Below are 19,148 nucleotides of genomic sequence, written 5' to 3'. Positions count from 1 at the left end.
CGGCCCTGATTGTACATATCTCTGAGCCAGCAAGCGAAGCACTGTCAACTCAAACAGCTTAGAGGTAGCGCTCAACGGGGCTATACCACGATAATTTGAGACGATTCGCTTACAGCCTTTTTTGAGGACCGGAAACACATACGAGTCTTTCCAGCAAGTAAGGAAGTAAGGATCACTGTACGCAATGTGCAATTGAATACTGTGGTCATGCTTGTCATCCTCCTCAGTATGTGGAAAAAGCGGAGAAAAAATTCACCGCCCACTTCTTTTTCAGTATGTGCCTGCGTGTAGCAATGCCTTTACCACACGGCTTCTTTCTGCACTCGGCTTCTTACAGTACTCCTACACTCCAGAGATTTTTTGATGAGAATAGACAAGCTTGACTGTGGATAGCGGTGTTGCAAGTGAGTGTATACAGCTTTTTATGACAAGCGAAGAAATCCCGTCTATATAGCATCCGGTGGATCACTTCAGATTTATACCTGCTGCCTTGGTCATATCATAGGTGATAACGATTTGCGAATCAGATGCCGTCAGTCGGGGAACATTTCTGGTAGTGACGGTCACGTCTTGCGGATCTAGAAGCTCATTGGTAAAAACGCTGCTGAATTGTGATCGGAAGAGGTTGGCAATATCCATATTCAGCTTCCAGCAAACAACTAGTCAGCTGTTGACCGCCAAAAACTTTTGAGGTTATTTTGCATATGGTGCTGATAAACGTTGTATAGACGATTATTCAGCTACTTATATTCAGCGTTTTTCAGTTATATGTTAGAGCTGGCCCTGGTAGAGTCCGATACTTGCTGTGTCTTCGGAGGGCTGTGCGTTTAATTTTTTTAGGTATTAGAGATTGGCGATTGTCCAAGCTGATGTAGCTGCTTCACGCTTGGTTTTCACGGGAAAAAATTGGCCGATAGCACATAAAAGGATAGCGGGGACAGTTGACGCAGCAAGGTGAACATCGTAGCTTCGACGAACATCATCCCACTCTGCACGCAGAAGAAAGTCATTCATGCCATCAGAATCAGCCCTATTGAAATCATAGAAGACGCTATCGGCAGTATCGCAGAAACGATGTTATGGGTTGATTTTCAAATCCACCAGTAGAGGAGGATGGTATCAAACCATTTAAACCAGCAGTGATGGAGCTTTTAAAACCGTGCAGACCTCACAGAGTTCGTCGCTAATGAAGCACATATCGAGTATGTGAAAGCGTTCGTTTTCAACTCCACTCATCTGTTTCAGACCAGCGATGCAATAGTAGCTTACGTGACGTCTGACCAATCGAAGAACAAGAGGTAATCGGGAAAAAGAAATCCTGCTCTAGTTGAAATACGTAGAGCATTGCATCGCATTGATTCCGCTGATTCAGCAGTAGCAATCGCATCCCATACTTGTTCAGCTGACCCACCTTCGGGAAGGCTTAAGGCCCAAACACAATGAATACGTTTGAGTTACGTTGACGTTAATTTGACAGAAAATGTACGTACTAACTGTCGAATTGCCGCAAACGTAGCCGCAACGTATCAATTGTGCTTGGGTCTACACCAAACGTGATTTGTAGCTTGAGCGAACAGCGAGTAAAACGACACCTCAAGAACTTTTGTGCTGTTCATACAGGACCGGTCCTGGCGATAAACGGAGTATGAGTCATTGAATAGTTGATTTGATATTGTTTTAGCGGTGAGCCACGTTTCCGTCAAAGCATAGAAGTCGAAGCAACCGTTGCTGAATGCCAGTTGGTACTCCGAAAGAGAACTGTTAATTCCACCGACGTTCTGGTAGTACATGAGGGGTTCTAGACAATTGAACCGATGTATCGATAACAGCAGGCAGCACGACTGAGCTAGGCAGATGAGGATCTTCCATAGGGCTTTGTTGTGTGCGTCCCGGGTTAAATAGCGGTGAAATCGGTCCTCCTTTATGGCGGTTCGAAGCAGAAAATGTTAGTATGTAGTGACTGGGAGCGCCAATAAATTGACTAGCTTTGGAAAGAAAGGTTAACATAATGAAAAACATGTTAACTGGATCAATTTGTGAACTTACCTACCAGGTATCTTTTAGTCAAGAATAATTGTTTCACAAATTTGAGTCTATTTCGCCTTCTAATTTTGGCGAAATTTCTTCGGGTGCCCCAATCAGAAGCAAAATAAAATTAAGCGTATTTTCTTTTCGCCTTATTTTATGCGTACTTTTTCACACTCTTAAAAATGATTTTCAAACTCGATAATGCGTATTACCGAGCTGTCACGGTTTGATCTCAATTCACTGAGAATCCAGCAACAATACCAAGACTTCGAACATTTTGTGCCAAAGTTTCAACTACGTTACACCAAGATTTACAAAAAAATGTGACAGGCGGCATTTTTAGGCCGACCATTCAGTGGTGCCGTTCTATATAGATATATGTAACAAATTACCGAGTTGAAAGTTAAAATCTACGTGTGCGGTGTGTAGCATGGGTATCAACCAAATAAGTAGCAAGTAGGGACACTTTTATTTAAAAATAAAAAGAGGTCGAATTTTGTCACATGAAAATATTTGTTTTATTGAGAATAGATTCGTAAATTACCATTCGTCAATTACACTAGTAACATTTTCAATTTATATCCAACACATAACGACTTTGAAACACTGTTCGGTACGGTGCTTTCTAGCTCCACCCTATGGAATGCCTTTCATGTATATAAAGCAATGTTGCCAAGTTTGTACAGACTAATGCTATGTACGTAAATCCATCCTAGGGAATCATCAAGCGCCGACTTGGTGTGGTGTGGAGCGGTGTGATGCTAATATGACGGTTGTTCGACAATAACATCAACAAAAAGATGAGCAAGTACTTTGTATAGATTCATCAATTATTTCGATATGAATTGTATTAATATTTTGCAACAAAAAAATATAATTTTGTGAGTTTTTATAGGATTTTTCTATCTGAACTATTGTGTACGCTTCAAAAAGCGTTCGTGCATTTATTCTTCTACATCTATTTTGGTTTCCGCAGAACAGGAAAATTGTTACAGTAACTTAATGACACACACGCGGTTGACATATTTGATGCAATTTGCTCAATATAAATGTATGTTGGAAGAAAATTAAGTAAACTTGGAATTCATATACTCGAAGGCAAGAACTCTAGTTATTAACGATTTACACTTGAGCCGCTTAAAAATTTGTTTTAATGTTTTTCCATAAATCAAATTACACTAAAGTCGCTTTTTACGCGGGGGATACGTGCCGCGTGAAAAAAACCGGGTAAATTCCGGAATCCGCGTAAAAAACACCGCGTAAATTCCGGAATCCGCGTAAAAAAAACCATCGTTAATTTTGCATTCCGAGTGAAGGGGAACCGAAATCCGGGCAAAAACAAAATGCCGCGTAAACTCCGAAATCTGCGTAAAAAAAACCGCATAAATTCCGGAATCCGCGTAAAAAACCACGTAAATTCCGGAATCCGCGTAAAAAAACCGCTTAGTGTATTTCTAAACATAATTTATATCGATAATTTGAAACATGAGCGGTTACTAGAGTACTGAAGGGGTGAAATATTTAAGATGAAATGATATCTTTCGACAGAAAAGCGATTGCACATTTTAATACAAATATTAGTATCCGCTATGATTTGTTTACTCTAAGTGTAGAATGGAAGAAATTAATTGGATTTTACAGCCTCAAAAATAGAACAAAATAAAAAATCAAAGTTCAAGGTCAGTTTTTAGTTTGACCGTTATTTATGAATGCTGGTATGGCATCTATAACACTGGTCGACAAAATGGAAAAAAAATACATTCCTGAAACTCAAACCGGAAAAAATGAAAGCTTATAGCTATTCAACCATTCCTATGATTTTGGAGCCCCTAACCATTATCAAAACGCGTCAACTTACGTGAGAGTGTAGTATAAAAATGGCTCGCCGGGTTCGTTGCTTTAACGTTATGTTTACGAGGAAACTCATTTAAGTCCATGAAAAAACGGTAATGTCTAGGGACACCGAAATTCACGGGAACGGTTGAATAGCTATAATCTTTTATTTATTCCGATTTGAGCTTTTTAGTGCACTTGTGTTGACCAGTGTTATCTTTAGATTTAGAAACCACAAAAGTTCACTTCTTATGATTCATGACTAAATACAAAAAATCGAAAAGACAAAAAAACTCGTGACAATTCCAATAAACTAATTTGAATAAAATTAACACAATTCGTCTATAAATTTTTTTAAAATTTATACCTATTTTTGATTGATAGGTTTGGAATTTCAGTAACTTAAAAATACCACAAAAGATCAAAATAATGGTCGCAGTGGTCCAAATCTTACAAAAAAAACTTAAAAGTGGGTCCCCATAAGGTACCTATCCAGGCTTTGTTTTTTTTTATTATTTATATTTTTTTTTATTATTTATGTTTGCGAAATTAGCACGTTTACGGGGAAAATATTCTCTTTTTGAAAAAAAAAAGAAAACATTTTTCTACACGCGAAAAGAGTGTCATGTGATAGAATCTCGAAAAGGTTTTCGTTAGTGTTGCAAAAGTGTACACAACATATTTGTTGCGTTTTTGAATTACAGCTTATTGTTCAGAATTGCAACTTAAAAAGGGACATTTTCAAATAAACTGATGAACTAGAGCCATCTTCAAACAAAAATAGCGTCATCTCGAATTAAATAATGAACTAATGTAATAAAATTTGAGGTTTCATTTGTGGGGTTTAACAAAAATGTATTGCATTATCTTGAAGTACAACTTCTTGAGAACATTTTTAGCAATTTTCATGAATATATGAGCAATAGGGACTAAGTTAGAGCGATTTGAAGCGCGCCTTGTCACGGCCGCATAAGCTAAACTTGAAACTTTATACGCGTTTCTCTCGTAATGGTGTTTCTCAAAAAATGACTGCCGTGTTCACGATTGCGGTAAAACTACTGAACCGATTTTCTTCATTTTTTTTTCTAAATGTTCGTTATTAAATTTTCCGATCGTTGAACGATCGTTTTCTGATACACGAAGTTTAAGTTGGCATAAAAAAAAGTTAATGCAAGTTTAGGCGCTCTAAACATGTTTTTTTTTTCGGGAAAACCGTTCCCGTTTGTACTGGAAATTAAATACTTATAAAAACGATCGTTCAAATACCCTGCAAACCTCTAAACTACCTCTACTCTAAACTACAAACCTCTGCAAAAAGTGTTTCGGGGAAACGGCCATTACTCCACAAATAATTGGTATTTCTTATGAACAAATGAACAAATGGAATTACTCACTAGATTTGGAAAGTTCTTTTAACATAAATGACATCGCATAATTAAACTATACGCAAAAATGTTAGGCTGTAAGTACCTACTACTTGCTATTGGACAATATGAAATAATGTTATAAAACTGTTACTTTTTTAAGCTTATAAAAATGACTGTTAAATTCATTTGTGTCACCACATATACATTGTTGTGTATTGCAAGCTCATTTTACACCGAAATGACTCAGATCAAAAGTATTCTAGGTGTAGATATAACTGTGTACAAGACAATGCATTTTCTACACCGATAATTTTTATAAGCCCGGGACGTTCCATTGCATTGTGAAGACGTTTTGTTTCGCAACGCAACAATGAATCACCGGGAATGGCCAGCTTAATGGAGGTATGTACAGGATATTTGATGATTATCAATTTTACACAGCTCACCAGTAGCCGAACGTAGGTAATTGCACTTAATCGTAACGTTTCGTGCCACGTGCTCGACCCGATTTCGATCGACACTGGGGTAGCATCTCCATATCCACGGAAAGACGCCGCTGCATCATCTACTATGAGAGTCCTACATTGTATATATATTAACGCTCTGGCTCCAATGTTATCGCAGCCTCGAGTACCGCAGTGCTGGGTCCATTTCGTGAGCCCCGGGGAGAAGTTAATCGCATTTCAGACCGTCGAGAGAGCTCAGTAGAGGTTTGGAAATTTCCTCAATTAAGTTGGCTGGTATAAAACTATTCAGTGCAGACATTAGCAAAAATTTGCATTTATTTTTCACGTGCTGTATTCCAAACACACACCCACAGCGGTGCCGTGCCTGTATCCATTCGTTGGGTGAATTCCCACATGAATTGTTTTATTTTTCTCGTTTTTTATTTGTTTAGTATTTAAATCACATGCTGTGTGCATGCTACAGAGCCTATGAGCAGCAGCAGCACCATGGCAGAGCCACAGCGGATTTCGTTTGAAGATTATTATCCTAGAAGGCATACGTGCCTTTCTCTGCTTAATGATTTAAATCATTTTGTGGAGCACCTGCAATTACGAGAACTACAAATTTTCATTTCACACAATTGACCTTCAAATCGTAAGATCTGTATACAAATCTTTTTTTTCTTTTGAGGCCAGTGAGCACATCTAGCAAACACTGAAACGCATACGTCGCCTAAACAAAGTACGCTGACATTGACGTAATTGATATTCTCTTCGAGGAAAATATTACCTTCCATTCATTTGAAACGTATAAGAAGTCTTCGATAAAAAGTAACAAAGAAAAAAAAATGTAAAACACCTCACCTTTTCGGCGACGTTGCCACGTTTACTCGGCCTTTCTGACTGGTCCGGCTTCGGCTTGCTATGTATACACGTTTTTATGAGGTCTATGTATGGCTGTATCTATCCGCCCATGTTTGGCTCCCTGTCTCTCTCTCTATCTTCGTCCGCCTACCGCCCCTCCCTCCATCTATCTTGTTACTGCCGCTGAGCTGCTGATGAACTCTCTGCCTGGTGCTTCGTCCGTCTATACACAACCATACATCCAGTTCTGTGCCTACTTCTCCTTTTTTTCTTGTTGGCTGTTGGTTTGGTATAGTAAGCGGAGAATAACGTTACTGGCGGCGCAATAAAATCGACCGAACCGAACGAGGAACAAGTCACTTGCCGGCTGAGGCTTGTGTTGCTTTTTCTTCCTTTTGCATAAGATAAATTATATAGCGAAAAAGAAGCCCCCAAGAAGCAGAAATCGACTTTTTGGGCAGAAAACATTTTTATTACGGAATATTCCATAAATAAATTCAACATTATTAGCGAAACATCAACCCACAATTTATTAATCGTTTTCATTCGTTTCGGTGGATAGGTTAAATATTTTAAAATAAATAATATATGGGCAAGCACTCATATTGCATTATTTGTAATGCATAGTATAGCATCTGGAATTTGACTCAAATCAGCTGTATTGAGGAGTACATACTGTGTCAATTTCTATCTGAATTTAGTTGATTACTTTATATTGATTTGCACTTTCAACGTGTTGAAATTCATTGAACATTCTATGTAAGAGTTTGGACTTCGATAACTGTGCCATAATCAAACTAATTTCCATGTATTTTGCATCGAATAAATCGTGTATTTTATAAGAATTGTATAATGGTAATATCAAGACATAATAAAATTGACGGAATGTTTTAGGGTCGAATTTTAGCGTCGAATTAGCCAATCTTGCGAAAGCACGCTAACACACACGTCAAGAATAGACATCACAAAGTTTGGGGTACAGTCCTGCTGAACACTAACAGTCTCTCCCGACACTAGATTCGAACATACGGCAACTGTGTTGTTAGGCCAGCATCGTACCTCGAAACCAGCACCAAATGCACATAGTTTCATTGAAGTCTAAGAGGGTGTTTTGCGTGAAATATCTCTAATACGAATCTAACGTTCTGGAAAATTATGAAACTAAAGTTTCGAGTAGTAAAAACGTCAAAATTGAAATTGAATTGCGCCAATGATTGTGTAGGAAACCCAACTATAAATTTTCAGAAAGAATAGTAACATTTAATCTAGAATGCATAAGCGTGTAATCAACCGTCTATGCAACCAGGGTATGCCCGAAAAGATAACAGTACGAAATGGGACTAAAACTATATGTACACTATACACAAAAAGGGCTGCTTACGATGCTCCCGTTTATCCCTGACGTTACATGGCAATGTAAATACCTATTGCGCAATAGTTGCCCTATAACGAGACGATTTTTACTCAAACTATACGCACCTCGATAGTGTGCTATTATCCCGATCTCCGCTCCATGACGATATAGTGTACCACTTCCGCTTATGTTGTCTGCTTATCAGGGGCCATACCTACATACAAAATCAATTCGCTCCCCTTTCCCTTCCTCTCGTTGAATAGAATTTGTCCATCCCCTTGGTAATGGTTTACATAAAGGGAAAAAAGTATTGACAGCTATGCGGAACTAGATTACAGACATTGGAACCATTATAAAAATCGTTGAAGGACGGAACTTACTTGATTTTCTTTTAATCAGCGACCGGAAAAGAGTAAATGGTGTCTTGGAATGGGGCAGCGGAACAGGTGCAACGAATAAAATATCAAACGTTAAACTGCATGATGCGCTATTGCTGCTTACTGGCTGGTTATGCTCTTTACGATGATATTATTACTATTATTATTGCTATTCTTTGCACACCCGGGGCTGCCATCGGATTTCCAAGGACATTAGTACATTATATAAGGATTTATGTTGTTTCCTTTTCCCTTTTCCATAGTCCGGTCGCGACATTTGGTCCCTTTCTGGCGTATGTATATAATTGTATGTGTGGCAACATTTATTTTTATTTTCACTGTCCCAGGATTTCTTCTTCAACATGTATGAAATATCCTCCATTAGGAATTCAGCAGAATACTGCTGAGACAGACAGAGAAAATTTTATTTTTATGGTTTTAACTTGAGCATGGAATTCTGGATTCAGATACAGCTTTTGATACGCTCTGGCATGATTCGAGTGGCTGTAGTGATCCACTGAATGGCATTGACGAGTTAGAATCAGGACTCGGGGTGGAGTATGCGCCTTTCCTGTACCTATTCCTAAGAATGTATGCTTGTGATTTTCACAGTAATTGTCGGCACTTGTCTGGAACTGAAAACAACGCAATTGAAAAACCTCTAAATAATAATTATTTTTGTGACGCATTCTATAATTAAACTGTAAGACAATATTTTCGAACTCTACTAAGATACTCATCGAGGAATTAAAACGAATTAAAATATTCATCTTGTCTGATGAACACTTTTCTCATTGTTTATCAAAGTTTTCATTTGCCACAGATTAGTACACATTTATTTGAAAGAAATTGTTATGGTTAGAAATTTGATTAAATTTTTTTCTGGTTATTTTTGGTTATTTTCCAATTACATTTTTCTGATTTCACTAGTAAAATATATATAATACAATCATGGTTTTAAATGTAATTTCATGAGGCTTCTTACTTAGAAGGTAATATGGTTAATTTTTACAAGTCGATGGTCATGGGTTCAAGCCTTTGTAGAATCTATATCAAAAAATTAAGCATTGGTTTATTCTTTGATTTCGCTTGAACCTTTCCTTTCCACATAATTGTGCAATAGTCGATATCATCCATTTGACAGAATTTTCACTATTACTGTTCTGAGAAACGTAATGTAGCCTCAAAAAACAACTACAACATGTGCGATATAGATAGTAGGAATGTTGTCAGATTTTAGAGCAAGAACGCTTGAAGTAAGATTTGAAACTATGAGCATCTCACTCGTTTTCAAAAATGACGCTGGAAATAAAATAAAATGCGGAGCATAGCAAACAATCGGATGGATAGGATCAAAGTTTTTGGCTAAATGATCGGTCCATGACAGATAGGGAATATTCCTATGTCGATTTTTTGTTTTATAAATGTTTATCAGGCCACCGACGCTGCTAGGAGATAAATAGAAGGTTTCGAGAAGATCACGCCATCCAACAATCAACAACTCTGATTTCGGTGTTGGGATTCAAACCCAGACCAATAGCGTGGTTGACGAAGGCGTTTTTTTTTTTTGTAAGATTTGGACCACTGCGACCATTATTTTGATCTTTTGTGGTATGACGACGGCGTTACTCGTAGGCAACGCCGACGACCTGTTTTTTTTTAGTAACAGTCTTGGTTTCGATTTATACTACAGTTCCAATCTCCTTCAACACGTTAACTGCATGTTAACTGAAAACTTCAAAAATACAAAGTTAAAACTGTTAAAATTTTAAGTTTAGTTCAGTTCACTATTTTTCGAAGATGCGAAAAATGACCAAGGACAGAATGTGTGACTTAGACTTAGAATAAAATTTTTCTCATCCAGAGTGTAGTTCAAGCAGGTTTTCTAGCTCGAACACTGAATAAATTAGTTACTTTTTCAGTCTTTACTTTGTTGCTACAGTGTGATCGAATTCGTAATTGGAAGATGAATACGAAAGCTTGAGAGATGTGAGTGTTTTTTTTTTCGTTTATATAATAACACTGAACAACAAAAGCGAAAAAAATATTGCCCTCAAAATCAAAATAGTTGCCCTTAAATGATTAAAGCTTTTTAACCAAAGCAAAGCCTTGGTGCTATATTCCGATTCGAAACTTGACCTTCTGTTTACTATACACAGACTTCGTAGCCAACCGTTAAGTGTACAGGACAATTGCGGGGCTAGCGCTACGATCCTACTGACACTAACAGTCTCTCCCGAGTCAATATTCTTGTGAATTTTGATGCCCCTAGGGTATGCAGAAGTGCGTCAAAGCGCTGCAGAGTAATTGCTCACCAGGCTCGTCTTTTCTACTTTAGCTGTTCGGAAAACTCATTCAAGTCTCTGAAAAAATTAGAAGCACTAAAGTTTACAGGAATGGTTAAAAAGCTATAATCTTTATTTTTTTTCTAGTTTGAGTTCCAGGGCAAAACCTGTGTTTACCAGTGTATTAGTCCACAGGCCTTATAATTAATTAAGATTTGTCATCGATTCAACGACCTTTCAGCTTGTCTAGAGGCATGATGTTGATTTAACAACCCAGTCGTTGTATGTTCAAATCCCGACTTGGGAGAGACTCGTAACGGTTAGCCTCGAAATTGTTTTGTATAAGTGAGACTTGTCTGTGAAACCTGTCAAAAAAAAAAAAAAAAAAAAACAAAACAAAACAACTCCAGTTACGTCGGCTCTAATTAGCGAACCTATACATTAGAGAAAAGACAAGACACTCACCGTTAAGGCAACTGTCAACATCAAAACGGATAACGGCAATGCAAAATGATACAACTCGCCCGTTTTGATGTTGACAGTTGCCTTAACGGTGAGTGTCTTGTCATTTCTCTAATGTATAGGTTCGCTAGCTCTAATGGGCCATTTTACGAACTCACAGGTGTCACGGATCCTGCTGATGTTGATTACGTGCGTTATGTCAGCGGTTCCGTGCTTTTTGTCAAAATTCCTTTCATGAATTAAGTTCAGAAACGTCTCACGAGATGGTCTACTCTAAATAAAGAAATCGAGCGATACGTTAACTGCATGTTGACTGAAAACTTTCAGAATACAAAATTAAAACTGTTAAAGCAGATATCAGAAAAAAAGAACTATACGTTTCCATTAAACTCTACTAGAAATTTGAAAAGTAAATATTGAAAATAAGAGAAGTAGTTCACGGTCAAAAATCATGTTGGAAACATATTGAAAATGTGAGTGACGAATGACGAATGTTTCTTGCAGTAAAACTGTCTGGAGTTTGCTCTAATTCAAAGCTGACATAAATTGCGGTGACACGGTGTAGATACAGTTACATTAAACCAAAATAAATGTCTGAAAAACACACTGGCAAAATTCGCCATGCGTGGTATGCTTATTGGAAAACGCATATTGCTCCCTGCTGAGTGAATGCATACCGGTTCCTCTTTCATTCTTCTCTTTTTCCAATACGAAAGACGTTCCCGTCTTCTCTTGAACCGAAAAAAAACATAGAATATTACTAGTTTTTGAATGATCACTGAAACGTTGGGACGTTGGGTGAAGGGTATCAAGAAAACAGTGCACACGCAAGATACAATCGCGTACAGGAGTGAACGAGCGAGGGCACCGAACACCGTTAGGTAGACGGAGAGCCAGACATACGGCAAGCAGTCCTGGCAGACGGAAAGATTCACCAACACAGCCACGCTTGTTGCTGCTTACTTTGCCAGGCTGGTGGTGTGCGATTTCGCGTTTCCCATTGTGGAATAAAATGTCAGCCATTTCGCATTGAAAATGGTTACGCTGCAAAATGTTCAGTGGTTGACGTGTTCGTAATAAGTGTAAATATCGATTGTATTGTGTTAACGATTGTGTGGGAAATCATTGTTTTGGATTTCGAAATTGGTAAGTGTAATAAAATTGGAGTTTAGATAAAAATGTTTTTTTTTTTATATTGTTTCAATAAACTATCGAACAAGGCTACAGCGTAACCGTTTTCACTTCTTATGCACACAGTCTAGCGGCGAAACGGTGAACTTGTTCGCTCATTCTGGCTGGCCTACTCCGATGCAGAGCTGCCATGTAAGGTTCATTTTTTTTACGTTAAGCATGTATTAATGTTTCAAATTAGTATCTATATGTAATTTTTAACATTAGTGTTTTTGTTAGTGATTGGTTGAGAAACACTAGCACTGTTATTAGTATGTAAATTCACAAACTATTTCGTAAAAAGAAAGTCGTACAAGTAAATCGGTGGCACTGCGTTATTTGTTGCAGGTTTTCGTTATTCTCTCTCTATTCGCCGTATGCTGGTGTATGTTTTTTACGGTATCGTTTGAACGCATAGAGAGTGGAAAGCAGAAGGAACATCAAGCAACGTAGGAAACCCGTCTTCTGGTGCTGTGAGCTGGCAAATGGCACACACAGCGCAGAGCAAGAGAGTGTGGGCTTTTGCGAGAGAAACGATCAGCGAGAAACCCGAATGTGATTTGATGGTCGAGAAAAGAAAATGGCCGCCGTCGCGTGTGTGTACATCAGCACTTTGAAGGCGCTCTTGGCATAGACGTTTTGTTTTTCACGTAATTTTTCACCTTCTAAGCGCGGTTCATCGACACGAACGTGGCGCAAGAATTCGGTTTCTGCTGTGATTTTTCGCGTGTGTTCCGGAGTTCCAGGGCAGCCGCAGCAGCAGCAAACCCCGTGTATCGGACAAAAATAAACCGTGGATCTCCCGGGGAAAATAAGAAAAAAGTGTACTCTCGACCGTATCCGGAATAATCGGTTCTTCGTTTTTTCCTTGCTTGCTCGTTCGATTCCTCTTCCTCCTTGCGGGACGGGCTTGAAACGCAGAAGAGTGCGCTGCCGATATTCCGTCAGACCAAATGAAGTTTCGTATGAGTAGAATTTCATATTTTCCAGTGCTTTGGCCACATGCGTTCGATTTTTTTGTTGCTTTCATCCGCGAATTGCGAATGTGAGTTGATTTTGAGTGCGGTTTGGAAAACGGAACGGGATTCAAAGTGAAGTGTGGTGTGGAGCAATAGAAGAAGAAAAGGTAGAAGAAGAACAACGCAACAACGGCAGCAACAACAATAGCAGCAGCAACGGCAGTACCAGTATCAAGCAGAAGAAGAAAAGGCGAATTTCTGGGTCTATTTCGCGATCGCGAGGATGAAGTGAGTGATGGGCTCGGGAAACGGGCAAATTCTGTAACCTTTTGTTGTCAAATTATTGTGCAAATATTTAATGATTGGAAATATTCACATGAAAATACTGAAGTGCAGTGTAGAAACTTTCCACCAAAGCCAGCTGCTTTGAGGTTGTCTGAAAAAATTTGTGTTGAGTGTGCAAAATGTGATTTCTCTTGCAAACTGTGTGGATTCCTGATGTGTGAATTTCAGGTCAACGTGGAAGGTTGTTTTTCCATCTTTTATGAACTTCAGCATTAACTTGGTTTTTGAGAAACCCGCAAGTTTCTTCAAACTGAGCAACCATAGAACAGGTTTGACAGTATCACATGGTTCAAAATCAGGCAGCAGCTGTTAAGTAGGCCATCGACGTGAAGGGAATATATCAGAACGCAATAACAACATGTGACTCACAGCGTGCGTTAATTGGCCTGAGATACCCATGCCAATTTTATGTGACACATTAAGAAAAGTTTTAGGGACGATTTGGGAATTTGGAATTTTCTTGAGCATTGGAAAATATTCAGTAAAAAATCACTATAAGCTCTCATCTATGAAAATTCTAACATGATGTAAGAATTACAGTTATGATTACGGCATCAAAGACGGCCGCATATTTGCTAAATAAGAATTTCTTCGAGTGAAAAAAGATCTGCGCAAAAAGTTATGCTGTTAGTGTAGAACTCTTTTATTTTTGAATAATAGTATTAATTAACTAGGTACAAACCTGATCTATAGAAACGTAAATCATAACAATGGATACCATTACCTGTATTTTTATAATACGTACTTCAATAATTATTGTGTAATTTAATTAAAATGTTGTTTTTCATCTCAAAATATAGCACTACCTTATTGGTAAATTTGCCAAATTTCGAGCTTTAGATTAAATGTATACTGCACGTGTTTTATTTTTAAGATGAAGAATCCAAATTTTAAACAGAGCAGTATAGCTAGCTTTATTTGACGTGGCTGTTGAGTTTAAAATCGTCGAATGCAAAACAAACTTTACTACTAAACCCTGCCAAAATTTGTTTGAGTAAATTACGTTACATTAGCTGTTAGCAAGCACTGTTTTTTGTAAGTTTTCAAATTAAAACATGTTGAAACATTAATGTTCCATTCTGAACAGTTTTTATTAGTTTAACATAATTTAATTTCATTTTGCTAACCGGATAAAACACCCAGCCTACGGTATCCTAAATTTATTACAATTTATTTACAATATCCTTTGCGCCATCGTCGCCTACTCCCATTCACCCACGTTTCGCACGATGACGTCCCGCTAGACATACTCGTTGTGGATTTCCTTCGTTGGCCGTTTCGTCGCGTTTTTGGCTCGGTTCCACATTGCACGCAGTAGCAGCACAAAACGTGGAGCTCAGCAGGGAAGCAAAAGTATGTCTGGGTGTGTCCTACATAAAACATTTTGAATGACGAAAATTATTACCATTCCAACGTAATATTCTCCCTGCGATTATGGCCCTGGTGAAGGCTGCAAACTCTATTCTCTTTTACTGCAGCTGCGACATTATTCTTGTTTTCTTTGTTTTTTTTTTTGTGGTGAATTGCGTTTCTCGATAGACTCGTGGGCTGCAGTGTTACAGCAAAAAAAGTTGAATATATTGCACCTCCAATTGCATAATAACATTGCAAAGTTTGGACTTATTTTTGATACATCGAGAAGGCATTTTATAAAATAATACTTGTTGGTGTCTGAATAAAATATTACAACTAATAACGAGATATTATCTGCAATAAAATCATGCGTGGTCTATTGAACAGGTTATCTAACCATAACTGTTTCTCTCATTGATTTTAATAGCGTTTATGTCTTTTGTGCATTATATTTTATATGTTGGAAAACATGCTTTAATTGATCAACTAATAGATTCGACGAATAAAAGTTGAATGAGAAGTTTTACAGAATTAATGATGAATCTGAAAATGTCTTGGTGAGTCATAGTAGAAAGTATATAAACTAGTATACGAGAAACAGTGAACGGACTCTCATATCCGATTTACGCACTACAAGCTTCCTTATTGCGAATGTTTTATTATTGCAAATAAATTCAAATGGACATGACTGTGGTATATGGCCGAATTTAGACGAAGGTAAATTTTATCTTATCTTTATGGTATCTACCGTGCTGCTCTGCTAGGCACGCAAATCTATAAATCTACAAAAAGTGAATGATAAACACAAGCTTCTAGCATTTTTTCTACATATTTATAAAACATGCGTGAAGAAAAATACTAAGCTTTTCTTCAAAATAGCGTCACTTGATAGAAGGTACATTTTAACTCGACATAACAATTTTATTGGGCTGCAAATGTTTTCGGAAATAGTATCCAAAGAGTACTTGAACGAAATTAAATAACCTTCTTAGTCAGGCAAGGTCACTTTAATAACATGGTATTTTAGAAATGATTTCTTGAAGCTGTAGTCGATCTTAGTAATAAATATCGAAATATTACGTGTTTTTTTTTTGAAGAAGATTTTTGTGAAACTTTCAAAGATCATGAAGAAGACTTTAAAACCGTATATTTAATTATAACATCTGAACTTTTGATTATAGCCTCATCAAACATGACAAAGATTCTAAGATCTCCCTAAAGCTAGAAGTACAAAGTTAGCAGAACAAATAGTTAATAGTTTGAAAAATTTGTGCTCATTTAAAATTGTTCAAAAAAAGGGTTGCTTCAAATTTTTCGAAAAGCTTTTACCTTCGAGACATCAAATTAGTCGAAGTTCATGGAAGCGACAATAAATTAACCTATTGTGACGGGGACTGTTATTTTTTTTTATATTGATACAGAGAATATCGCAGGGAACGGTTGGTTTCTATTCATGTCGTCTGTGCTAGGGATTTTCGTATGTGATTGGTTCATTGTTCGGGTATATTTGTCCTTAAAACTTTTTATCAATTTTTACCGCTTTGCAATGAAATAATAGTAATAACTAGCATATTGCAAAATTGTCTAACATTTTATCTATTCAGCAACATTTTGGTTATCGTTATTCATCATGTGGTGACGCTGTTATTAACGTTTGAAATCTGACGCAACATTTGCCAGTTTCAATTTCTATTTTACAATTTTACAGAACGCATCCCGCATACCGTTATATCGAAGTTTGCCTGAATATTGTTTCTTAATTTTACACGTGATTTTTCTGAAGGATGATTGTACTGTATGAAAGTGTCGTGATTCAAAGAATTAGATATCTGACTCAACCAATTATCACTTGAGCTCATAGGCCTGCTGTTTAGATATGCGTTTGGTTTGAAATTTTTTCTCGCGCAATTTTTTCTAGATACATGAAATTCGGGAGTTGGAAACATTACCTCAACCACAAATGTTGTCAAATGCCATATCAAAACAATGCCGCTACTAATGCAACAGAACTGAAAATTTTCAGTTAGAGTCGTGTGATGTAGCTTCACCGCAAAAACGATTTCGGCAATAGAAATACACTAAGAAGAAATCACGCGAGGGATGCTTTCCAAACTCGTTTGGGCACGCGTAAAAAAGACATTTTAGAGTTGGAAATATAACGAAAAAACGTCCTAAAATGTTTAAACATGGCTTAAATTCGATAATTGTTTTTATTTTGGTTTGAGCCGAAATATATCAGATCCATGGATATATAAATAAAACATTAGTTCTGAAATTCGCAGTTGACAAAATGTTGGTTGGAATTATTTGAACTTTGCGAACATCACCTACGTTATTTTGATTCAAACCGCTAGTGAACTTTGGTATTCAACTGCAATTAGGCAATTAGGGGCCGTCCACATTCCACGTGGACAGAAAAATGGTCATTCAAGACCCTCCGCCCCCCGACAACCGTGGACATTAAAAAATCTTATCACTTATCTGCTGCGGTCTTAAGGAAGCATGTTCGAAGATTATGTGGAAAGCTTCGTAGTATGATAAATAGGGGAATCGCTCTTATATTCATCTCAACATCTATATCCATCTCATTGCTCTTATTTGTCCAATTTATTGTTATAATAAAGTATTATTTTACCTCTCGATTAAGTCGAGTAGTCGGGAGTTAAGAAAATAAAAGCGACGACAAAAATATAGGTGCTAAGATGAATATTGGCGTGGTTCCCTTACTTGTTATTCTTCGAAAAACTTTAGAATCGTATTTTTTGATTTATTTTATTTTGAAAATGTTTTAGCTTTTAAGCCGTTTGACCAATTTAAGATCTTTCTACGACAAGTAAAAGGCCTAGGCCTTTTAAGGAAAATTATGAGATCGTACAATAGTTTATTTTAACGTCATTGGAAATATAAAAGACGATATATTTTCTTCTCATCAATTCAATTTATCCGCTCTTTATACATCTTGTAGTACTGAAGCGGTTCATAAGTTTAAAAATTGATTTAAATTTGATCGGCAATCAAGTCATGATTCATTAGGCAATTAAAGAACTTTTCCTTAAAAGTAGCGGTTGCCTGAAAATTTTTCGCTGTTAGATGGCACAGCTAGGGGAATTGAATCGTGTTTTTATAATATTTTCCCGAATCGTGATAAAATCGACACGTCACTATAGTCTAAACAATACTGCTAACAAGAGACAATAAAACAATTATCTAATTACACCCGAAATTCTTGAAAGGTTCTCAACATATGCTCAGCATGTTTGAAAAATGTTTCCAAAAAACGAGGAGGCCACAAATGGAATGATTTCAAGTTATCTCAAATATGTATAGATGAAACGACTCTAAAAATCCGAATATCTGTAGAATTTTATTATAAGCCAATGTGTTTTTTGGCAGAATTCCATTAAAAAAAAACGTTCCACGTGGATAATATAATTGCCCCCTTTCCCTTTCCGTGGACAAGCGTGGACATTTGTGTATCCCCTACCCTCCTTTAGTTGTCCACGTGGAATGTGGACGGTCCCTTAGAGGAAAAACTAAATGCAATTCTTCGTAGTTTTTACTGTGAAAGGATTTTTCTAAGTTTGTAAAAAAAGCTTTTTTCTACAATTTTCTTGTTTTACACTTAAGAAAAACTTGAAGAATTCTTTTACCAATAACAATGATTACTTTCATGACCATTGTTTGTGATTGCTACTCTAAAATCAAAAACTTACACTTCTCAATGACATGCATAAAGTAAAGCCTTGGTGCTGCATTCCGATTCGGAACTCGACCTTCTGTTTACTATATACTGACTTCGCAGCCAACTGTTAAGTGTACAGGACAATTGCGGAACAAGCGCTACGATCCTAATGACATTAACAGTCTCTCCCGAGCCTAGGCTCGAACCTACGACGACTGGCTTGTTATGCCAGCATCGTATCTCGAGACCAGCTGGGAGATAAATGACATGCATATTTCACGCAATTTTTTGTGTTGGTAATAAATAACTCGTTTGGGAGCACATTTTTCCTCGAAAAATTTTTGATTGCTTGAGAGCTTCTGTGTGTGCTTCGTGTAATTTTCCTAAATGTCAAGTAATCAGGAGTTACAAACTGAAAGGGTTAAAATGTTACTAATAACTGGACTCAGATGTTCTGAAACCACCGAGGCATAAATGATTCTTGCTATTTCGCGATTTTTTATAAGTCAACCAGATCAACAAAATTGAAAAATGAATACCTTTTACAAAATGGTTTGAAATTTCGGACATAGTTGAATTTGATTGAATTCAACAATCAAAATGTTTTGTAGTATACTTATAAT

At 37.2% G+C, this 19,148-nt stretch overlaps 1 protein-coding gene across 4 annotated transcripts in view; it reads left to right on the top strand.

The window, feature by feature from the left end:
- The first annotated feature begins 12,082 nt into the window (after positions 1-12,082).
- Positions 12,083-19,148, top strand: part of LOC129726008 (nuclear receptor corepressor 1) — a 100,637-nt gene continuing 93,571 nt past the window's right edge. Inside the window, exons 1-3 of one of the 4 annotated variants that reach the window (XM_055682523.1) lie at positions 12,083-12,162; positions 12,274-12,339; positions 12,535-13,433. The gene's annotated coding sequence lies outside the window, so the exon portion shown is untranslated. Of the gene's footprint in view, positions 12,163-12,273; positions 12,340-12,534; positions 13,434-13,473; positions 13,672-19,148 lie in introns of those variants that run through there. The other 3 variants (XM_055682527.1, XM_055682525.1, XM_055682526.1) reach the window with 3 other exon arrangements.

The sequence above is a fragment of the Wyeomyia smithii genome, chromosome 2 (assembly GCF_029784165.1).
Source record: "Wyeomyia smithii strain HCP4-BCI-WySm-NY-G18 chromosome 2, ASM2978416v1, whole genome shotgun sequence".
NCBI lineage: Eukaryota > Metazoa > Arthropoda > Insecta > Diptera > Culicidae > Wyeomyia > Wyeomyia smithii.
This window is presented reverse-complemented; position numbering and strand designations above follow the sequence as displayed.